At 35.3% G+C, this 9,330-nt stretch overlaps 1 non-coding gene across 1 annotated transcript; it reads left to right on the top strand.

Moving 5' to 3' along the window:
- Window positions 1–5,512: 5,512 nt before the first annotated feature.
- On the top strand, window positions 5,513–5,645 carry LOC126021168 (small nucleolar RNA SNORA51). The gene has a single exon (XR_007499775.1). It is a non-coding gene; the product is annotated as a small nucleolar RNA SNORA51 (small nucleolar RNA).
- Window positions 5,646–9,330: the final 3,685 nt, after the last annotated feature.

The following is a 9,330-nucleotide window of genomic DNA, read 5'->3' as shown; positions in this document are numbered from 1 at the left end:
AAGAAAGAAAGAAAGAAAGAAAGAAAGAAAGAAAGAAAGAAAGAAAGGAAGGAAGGAAGGAAGAAGGAAGCAAGGAAGGAAGGAAGGAAGGAAGGAAGGAAGGAAGGAAGGAAGGAAGGAAGGAAGGAAGGAAGGAAGGAAGGAAGGAAGGAAGGAAGGAAGGAAAAGAAAGAAGAAAGAGAAAGAAAGAAAAAGAAAGAAAGAAAGAAAGAAAGAAAGAAAGAAAGAAAAGAAAGAAAGAAAGAAAGAAAGAAAGAAGAAAGAAAGAAAGAAAGAAAGAAAGAAAGAAAGAAAAGAAAGAAAGAAGAAAGAAAGAAAGAAAGAAAGAAAGAAAGAAAGAAAGAAAGAAAGAAAGAAAGAAAGAAAGAAAGAAAGAAAGAAAAGAAAGGAAGAGAGGGAAGAAGGAAGGGAGGAAGGAAGGAAGGAAGGAAGGAAGGAAGGAAGGAAAGGAAGAAGAGAAGGAAGAAGAAGAAAGAAAGAAAGAAAGAAAGAAAGAAAGAAAGAAAAGAAAGAAAGAAAGAAAAGAAAGAAAGAAAGAAAGAGAAAGAAAGTATTTTAAGAAAAATCAACATATTTAGAGAATAGCAGAATACTATAACCTCTGCCAACGTTTTTTTCTTGATGTAGTTGATACTATTCAGTTAAAAATGTGAGTATTATTGTGCTTTTTTATTGGGGGAAGAAAAGGAACTTACCTGGTAGTGCTCAAGGTTTATTCCTGATTGTTTCAATTTAAATAGCATAAAATAGTATTATGACACACACACACACATACACACACACACATATGTTTTGGGGCCACACCCAGCGGTGTTCAGGGGTTACTCCTGGCTATCTGCTCAGAAATAGCTCCTGGCAGGCACAGGGGACCATATGGGACACCAGGATTCGAACCAACGACCTTTGGTCCTGGATCAGCTGCTTGCAAGGCAAACGCCACTGTGCTATTTTTCAGGGCCTTGCATATATATTTTAATGTCTATAAAATGTCTATTAGAGTTGCAAACTAACATTAAATAAGTCTGTCAGTTCATAAGTGAAATTGTAAAGGAACTGTCCTTGGTACTGGCATGCTGAGCTGATTGGTTTGTTCCAAGTACATAAAGAAGTAGTTGAATAAGTGAAATTAGATTGCATTCCAGCAAATAATAATCACCATCCTATTTCCTTTTCTAATGTGTATCTTTATCATATATCATAGAATTAAAATTGTTTCTGAAAGTGAATACTTATAAGGCATGAATATTGAGTACTTTGATTATTCTTCAAATATTAAAAATATCTCAAACTGCAAAGCTTAAAATAATCTGCAGACTAGATGTCCTGAAACTTTATAGTATGTTAAATAGTTTATAAAATAAACTTTAATATTAATGTAGTATTTACCTAATAAAATAGACAAGTTTTGTATAATAAACATATAAAACATGATTGAAATACAATGTAAGCCTGATGAATTAACAAATGTAATAAAAAATGCAGAGAAATTCAAATTTTAAAAAATAACAAGCTCTATAAAAGTTTGTAACTCATCATTTAGAGTTGAAATTGGGGCCAGACTGGTTGCACAGTGGGTAGGGCACTGGTTTTGCATGTGGCCAACCTGGGTTCAATCCCCAGCATCCCATATGATCTTCCAAGCACTACCATGAATAGTTCCTGATTTCAGAACCAGAGTAAACCCTGAGAACTTTCAGATGTGTCACATCCCCAAAATCGTAACAAAATAAAGTTAAAATAAAGTGAAGTCTGCAAAAATTGTAAAGAATTTTATATCAAGAAAGTAATCAGATTACCTACATAAAAGCAATACTGTTAGATCTGTGTAAGCATAAGTCTTGTTGAAATTAACAATCTGTGGGTATTAAAATGTTAATGTCTTAAACGGAAAAGTAAATTTATTATTTTATTTTTAATTATATTATGTATTTTAACCAAAATATGTTTTAATCACACAGATGTAAAACTGGTTCAGGAATAATTAAACTGAATAATCTTTCATCTTTCATAGTCATTTTACTTTGCTTGTAATAAGGAAAATTCGATTATCTTTAAAAATAATATCACAATTTTTTGGAAATTTTTCAAAGATTTTGAAATATTAAATATAAGTATATGGTTGCTATAAATTACTGTGAAGGAAAGCATGTAACCACTTAAATCTATACTATGTAACCTCCAAGTAGAACAACATGATTTGCCAACTTATATTTTTTGTAAATTTTAAAGTTTTACAAAGACACAATAATTATACTTAATATATTTTTTCTACAAAAAAAAAAAAAACAAAGACAAAGTGTTAGCTTATTTGGTATACTAATTAAACATGTGCATGTATGCATATTATATATTATTCCACATCATAAATCTATATAAAAACCAAGTTTGGATCACAAAATTAAGAAGAAAATTGGAGAAATAAGAATAAGACTAGAAACAACATAATTTTTTTTGTCATAGAATTCAGGGTACACATGATGCTTTTTCTTTGTGGGCACAAAATGACAGTGCTAGGAAAACTTAACAATGGCAGATTGTACCTAAGGTTTTTGACTGAACCTTGTGCAAAGAAATGAGAAATGAAGGAGAGTATAGGGCATGCAGAATACACAGCCCATCTCTGCGACCAAGTCTGCACATGTATTTTTCTAATTATGTACATTCATTATATTCAAATGTTTTCTACTTTGCTTCTAACTGGATAATTTCTGGAATTAGATCCACAAACTCTAGAGAGCTTTGGTTGAACAGAAAGAAACAAATGACAACTTGGATAGTGAACTCAGAATTTTACAGAATCAGTAATCATTTCTATTTTTCCTCTTTCCTTACATAGGCCTATATTGCTATGAGTTTCCTGCTAATTACTGCTTTTGCTGTGTCCCACATATTTTGACAAGTTGTGTCTTCATTATCATTTGCCTCAAGGAATCTTTTTATTTCTTCCTTGAGTTCCTCTTTGATACAGCTATTGTTGAGCAGCATGTTGTTTAATCTCCAGGTGCTGGATTTTCTCCATTGCTTCTTCCTACAGTCAACTTTGACCTCTATTGCATATTGACCTGATAGGATGCTTCTAATGATCCTTACATTTGTGATTTTATACAAGTTAGATTTATATCCTAAGATATAAATTAAGGTCTATTCTGGATAAGGTTCTATGTGACTTGGGAAGAATATGTATTCTACTTTCTGGGGGTGTAGGGCCCTATATAAGCCTATTAGACCTAGATATTCTAATTTTTCATTTAAGGCTCTTATTTCTTTGCTAGTTTTCTGCTGGTGAATCTGCCCAGTGGTGATAGTGGAGTATTGAAATCTCCTACTACTATCACATTTCCTTTTGTGTGTTTCTCTAGGTTTGCGAGCAACTGTGAGCTATTGCCTTACATATTTTTCTGGCTCTGCATTAGGTACATAAATATTAACCAGGCTTAGTACTTCTTGATCTAGTGTTCCCCTGATCAGTAAGTAGTGACTCTCTTTTCCTGGTCAATAAGTAGTGACCCTCATTGTCTCTGATCACTTTCTTGAAGTTGAATGGTTGAATGCAGTTTGGTCTGATATAAGAATGGCCGTCCCTGCCTTTTTCTTTTTTTTTTTTTTTGCTTTCCAATGGCCTGAATAATTGATTTCCATCCTATTATTCTAAGCCTGTGCTTATCCTGTATTTGTAGGTGTGCTTTTTGCAGGCAGCAGAAATCTTGTTTATGTTTTCTAATCCAGCTCTCTGCTATGCGTCTTTTAATGGGAGATTTTAGTTCATTAACATTTAGTAAGATTATTGACAGAGAGGGCTATTGTGCAGTTGTGTTGTATATGGTGGTTGTTGTTACAATCGGGAGTTTACATTGTGTAATTTGTCTCTGAGTAGGTCATTTAGAATCGTTTTTTTGTGTGTGAATAAAGCAAGTTCGTTTTTGTTTGAGAATGTTTTAGTCTTTTCTCCCATATGAATGAGAGTTTTGCTGGATAGTGGACTCTAGGTTGGAAATTTCTTTCATTCAGTCATTTAAATATGTCATTCCACTATGTTCTTGCTTGAATTGTTTCAAATGAGAGATCTGGTTTGATTCTTATGTTTCTTCCTTTGTATTTGAGGGTTTATTCTCCCTTGTTGCTTTAAGAAATTCATCTTTCTCCTTGTTTGCCATTTGGATTACTATATGTCTTGGTGTTGGTTTATTAGGGTCTATTTTATTAGGGTCTCTTTTCACTTCCTGGATTTGCACCGAAGCCTCTTTCCAGAGGGTGGGGATGTTTTCTGATATTATTTCTCTGACTACTTGTTCTTACTCTTTCCCTGCTTCCTCCCCTTCTAGTATACCTACAATTCTTAGATTATTTCTTTTGTATTTGTTGATTAAATACTGGACTTTTTCTTCCAGTGCTTTACCTTTTATTTCCTTGTTGGCTTCTTGGTCATTTTGTTTGAAGTTTTTCTTCGAGTTCTTCTATGTGATTCTCCAATTGTATGATTCTGCTCTTATAGCTTTCTTTGGAGCTTTTTTATTTCCTTTAATTTCAATTTTATGAAATCTCCCATATTTTGTAACAGGTCTTCTTTAAGTTAGTTGATTTGTTCATCTATGGATTTCTTGTATTGCTGGCTAGTGATTCTTTCATTTCTTTTACCATGGCTTGAATTTCTTTCCTCATGGCTGCTTTTAGGTCTTCATCTATTGGACCTGTGTGTTTTGGAGGACTTGGAAACTTGTTAGGATTTCTCTCCATATCACTGGAAAATTGTTAGGATTTCTCTCCATATCTCTAGCTGTTAGTGTCTTTCTTGGTTTACCCATACTTCTTTACATTTATTGATATGGCTTGAAGTGAAGTGCCTTTAGATTTCAGACCTCTTATACCACCTGCAGCATGAAGTTGGGTCCCATCTCTGGAGTGCGGCTCTAGGTGGGTATGTTGGCTGAGGTCGCTGAGGTTTGGCCCCTCTCATGTCCTCCAGTCAAGCCTTCTCAGTCACCCTCCCCTTCCTGCCAGACAGTGCATTTATGCTCCTGGCCACAATGGTAAAAGGCACAGTTGAGCCTAAATCACTCGTCTCCCTCGCCCTTCTTGACCATCTAGTCACTGGTCCTCCTGACTCTCTGTTCCTCCAGGCTGCCTATGTCACGTTGGTAAGTTGGTGAACCCTACTTGCTCCCTCTTGCCTCTCTCTCAGGACTCACATTCCCCCTGGGCTGCCTATGTTATGGCGAAGTGTTGTCGACCTGCTAATGCCCTCCCTGGCTCCACTTTTTGGCCTCACTGCTTCCCTGGGTTGGCTCCCAGCTCCTTTAACTCCACGACCCACATGTGCACTTCACTCTGTGGCCTGTGGGCGCCCTGTGGTTCACTGTGGGAACCTGGGAGTGGAACCAGGGAGGGCGCCCACAGGCCACAGAGTGAAGTGCACATGTAAAGTAAAAATTTTTACTTTAAAAAAAAAAAACAAAACAACTTTAGTTTGCTCTGAAGAAAAAAAAATAAATAAAATAAATAAAAGATAAGATAAGGCCTCCCAAATCTTACTACAGGCTGTGTTCTTTACACTGGCTGTATAGAAAGAGGAGGTACAGTAAAGGCACCCCATATACACCTCAACACAGGCCCCTTGCCGGGTATGTATTGTGAATTGGGGGACAAAAAAAAAGAAAAAAAAATTGGGCTGTTGAATATGAAATTCTTAATGTTTCTTGTGTTCTCTGTTCATTAATATCAGCAACATTTTTCTAGTTATAAGTAATAACGAAAGAGCTTGCAGTCTTTGAGATGGTAGATTAAAAAAAACATAAAACAATCAACTCCAACAGATGGTGAATATTACATTAAAGCTATTTAAATATTAATTGATTAATAAATGATAAAAAATTTCTGAAAAGAGTAAGAGATTTTAGAATATATTTCACAGTCATAAAATCTGAAAAATGTATAACAAATTATAAGCTTTTACCTAGTTGAGTAGCTGTTGAATAGTTGATGGTAAAGATAAATTGGATTATACAATCGTAAAAAATAATCTGTCCATTTTTTATTAGTTTGTGTGGTAGGGATGGGTAGGCATGTGAAACGCTTTTGCCCTAGAGCAGGGTTCCAAACTCAATTTACATGGGGGCTGCAGGAGGCAAAGTCTGGGTGATCCTTGAGTGCAATGTCGGTAGTAAGCCTTGAACATTGGGGGTTGTGACCCAAACAACTAAAACAAAACAAAAGAAAAAAGATTCCTCTAGGGCAGAGCCACAAAATGTTGTATGGAGGGCTGTTTGCAGCCCATGGGCTGCGAGTTTGAGACCCCTGCCCTAGACAGTTAGAAATAAATTTAGTAAAATTCTGTATAGAAAAGTGCAGATGAGTCAAAGGGTATAATTTGTTTCCAAAAGAACAGGATGGGTTCTGAACCATAACTGATTTTAAGACTCAAAAATAATTAAGCCTATGTAAGATGTAAAAGAAAAGCTACATTCAACTCTGGCAAAAAGGACTTTGACATTTGTCCAATAGATATTTTGCAGTAAAATGACAGAAAACTATTGTAATAGCATGTAAAGTGGTAATCGTAAGGTCCATTGGATTCAAGTCAGTAGTGACTTGTTTTTAACTGCTGTGCTCAGTAACGTTTATTTACAGCACCTTCAGACAGATTTGGATTCAGGTCAACTACCTCTAATATAAACAAGGAAAGCACTTCCTTCTGGAAATCAGCATGGCACTTTGAGTTGATCCCTACTGTAGGAACTTACCCAGATTAATAACACACCCAACATAAGGCTCTGAAACCACTACCATTGATTTTAGGTTTGTAATTATTATTACTCTTACAATTGTGTAGGTGGACTCTTACAACTAAGTAAACCAGATTTGGGTTAAAGGATACTAGGACATCTTCCATAGCAAGCATGACTAAGTAGTAGAAAAAAGTGAACATTTAGAGAAGAAAAAAATACATGCTAATATTTACCTGTTAAGTATTTTGTGAGGTTGAAGATTGGTGGACTCTTCTAAGTGCTCAGGGACCAAGCCTAATGATCCTTAGGCAGTTGATGGCATATTGCTGGGGCATGAATGCTGGAGTTAAACCTGTAGGCATAGTCTGAGGCTTGATCCTTGTATTGTCTCTCTGGCTCTTAAGTTAGGATTTTTTTTGTGAAAATGTTGTTGCAGCTAGACAGTTATTCATTTAAAAAAATCATATTACATGATCTCTCTGGAGTTTGCTTTTTGCTCTATTATTTGGCCTCTGGATGTCTAAGGCAATGGCATTGTGGAATGCAACTATAGCCATTTACAGAACTCTTTCACCTCTTTTCCAAAGTTGCCCCAAATATTTTGCATCACTTTCTCTCACTTTACAGGGTGTTATTTAGGGAAGTGCTCTAGGGGTGGGGCAAGAAATGTGAGCGGTAGGGAGGGATAAATTGGAGAGCACAAGCCTTGTGTATGAGAACTGAGTTCCATTCGTCTCACTCTGCTGTGTCTTTCTCCCAGGCTGTGTAGACCTTGATACTCTCCTATTTTTATTGTCCTCCCCACAGTGATCAGATAGGTTCACTCTTCAAAAATATGAATGATTATTTAGAAAAGGAAAATTAAGTTTTCTCATTCCCTACTTTGTGCCTAGATAAATAGCAACATGAAAAATGATGGCTGAGAGAATTCATGATAATGTACACATGTAAGTTCTTACTAAATCAGGGGTAGGAACAAGAATCATTTCAGTGTCTAAAGCCAATTGGTTTCATATCTTGACACCTCATCCAGTAAGGGCTAGTCTTAGAGTATGAGACAGACACACCAAAAGATAAAGGAACAAACCAGGACTGTCCACTCTTTATGGTTCCCTAGGCCATCATCAGTGGCCTCCTAGGTGATTTATTCAATTAAAAAATCCCTCTTCCATGCAGACTCCCAACACATGATCCATATTTTCATTAATAAAAATTAGTGAGTGCATCAATATTCAATAAATGATTAACAAGGCAGAGGGTGGGGCATTTAAATTAGTCAAGTAGCAGCCACACTTAAAATATAAAGTTAAGAAAATATGACAATTTCCACTTCTTTTGTTTACATTTATATCTTCTAAATATCCTAAACTGCTTCATTTTTTTTCCTGGTGCATGACTATTTTCTAACACCTAAGCATTTTTGGTCTAAGGACCTATTCGAATCTTGGAGTTTCTGCCACATGAGAGAACCTTAGAAGTCAGATTCCAGCTATAAGCTGGTGGTTTATGTCACTGTCTTATAAAGGTGACATTCGTTTTGTATGAAGACTTGCAAGTCTGGATCTTGTAGAGTTCACACCATGTATTTTATCCTAGAGGCTCTCACTGCAGCAAGAAGTGTGTGAAGGAATATTGATTAAGCAGTAATTTGATTAGTCAAAACAATGATGGATATCATTGATAACATGGGTATCACCAGTAGATATCAATGTTTCTTGCAATATCACAAGCCTTCCCTGTTGCTGGCTTACCCATTGGGGCATGGCTGGAATGTCGAGGACTGATCTGATGTTTCAATTGCCCTGTTTCAGAGGTCAAATTCAGAGTCCTAAAATAAAATGATGATTGATGTTGAGTTGGACATAATTAAGTCCCTCTTATTAGCTCCTGAATCTATGCTCAGGGGTCACGACTTTCTATACTCAAAGAGCCTTATGCAGTGCCAGGGTTCAAAATTAGGAACAACCACATGCAAAGAAAAGCCTTCATCTTTGTTTTATCTTTCTGGTTCCAACGTGAAAAACTTTCTTTGCAGTTTACTGAAAGCTATAATTGATCTTTAATTTAGGCAGAATTACCAATTTCTCTTTCATGAAATTTCTTTACTACTTTCAAAGTTCAAACCACTTTATGATATAATATGTATTGATTTGTCTAAATTCAATTAGATTCACAATTGCTTTTGGATATTTGGAACATTTGTAAAATGATGTCTAATACACTAAAAATATTTTTGTGCTTTTTTCTCATTACAGCATAATAAAATTGAGTTCAATTTTGAACTGAGTATGTTAGTGCATTAGCCTGCTACTTATTTATATAAATTAGTAACTAGAGAAGTAATAAATCTATAAATATAGTTACAGTTAGGAATTTAAACTATCAATACAAGGCCATGCAAAATTAAACTATAATTAGGTTAAAGAGATAGGATTAGCCTGCAAGAGAATATTGTAAGTATTGAAAGAAAAACTTGAATGGTTATTTCAGAGGAAGACTTTTTAATAAACACAAATCTCAAGCTATAAATTAGGACATATTTGACTTCATGAAGTTTAAAATATATTTAATTTAATCAACAGCTCGTTGTACAGAGGTGACTTTTAAT

Source organism: Suncus etruscus, chromosome 10, assembly GCF_024139225.1.
Source record: "Suncus etruscus isolate mSunEtr1 chromosome 10, mSunEtr1.pri.cur, whole genome shotgun sequence".
In the NCBI taxonomy this organism is placed as follows: Eukaryota; Metazoa; Chordata; class Mammalia; order Eulipotyphla; family Soricidae; genus Suncus; species Suncus etruscus.
This window is presented reverse-complemented; position numbering and strand designations above follow the sequence as displayed.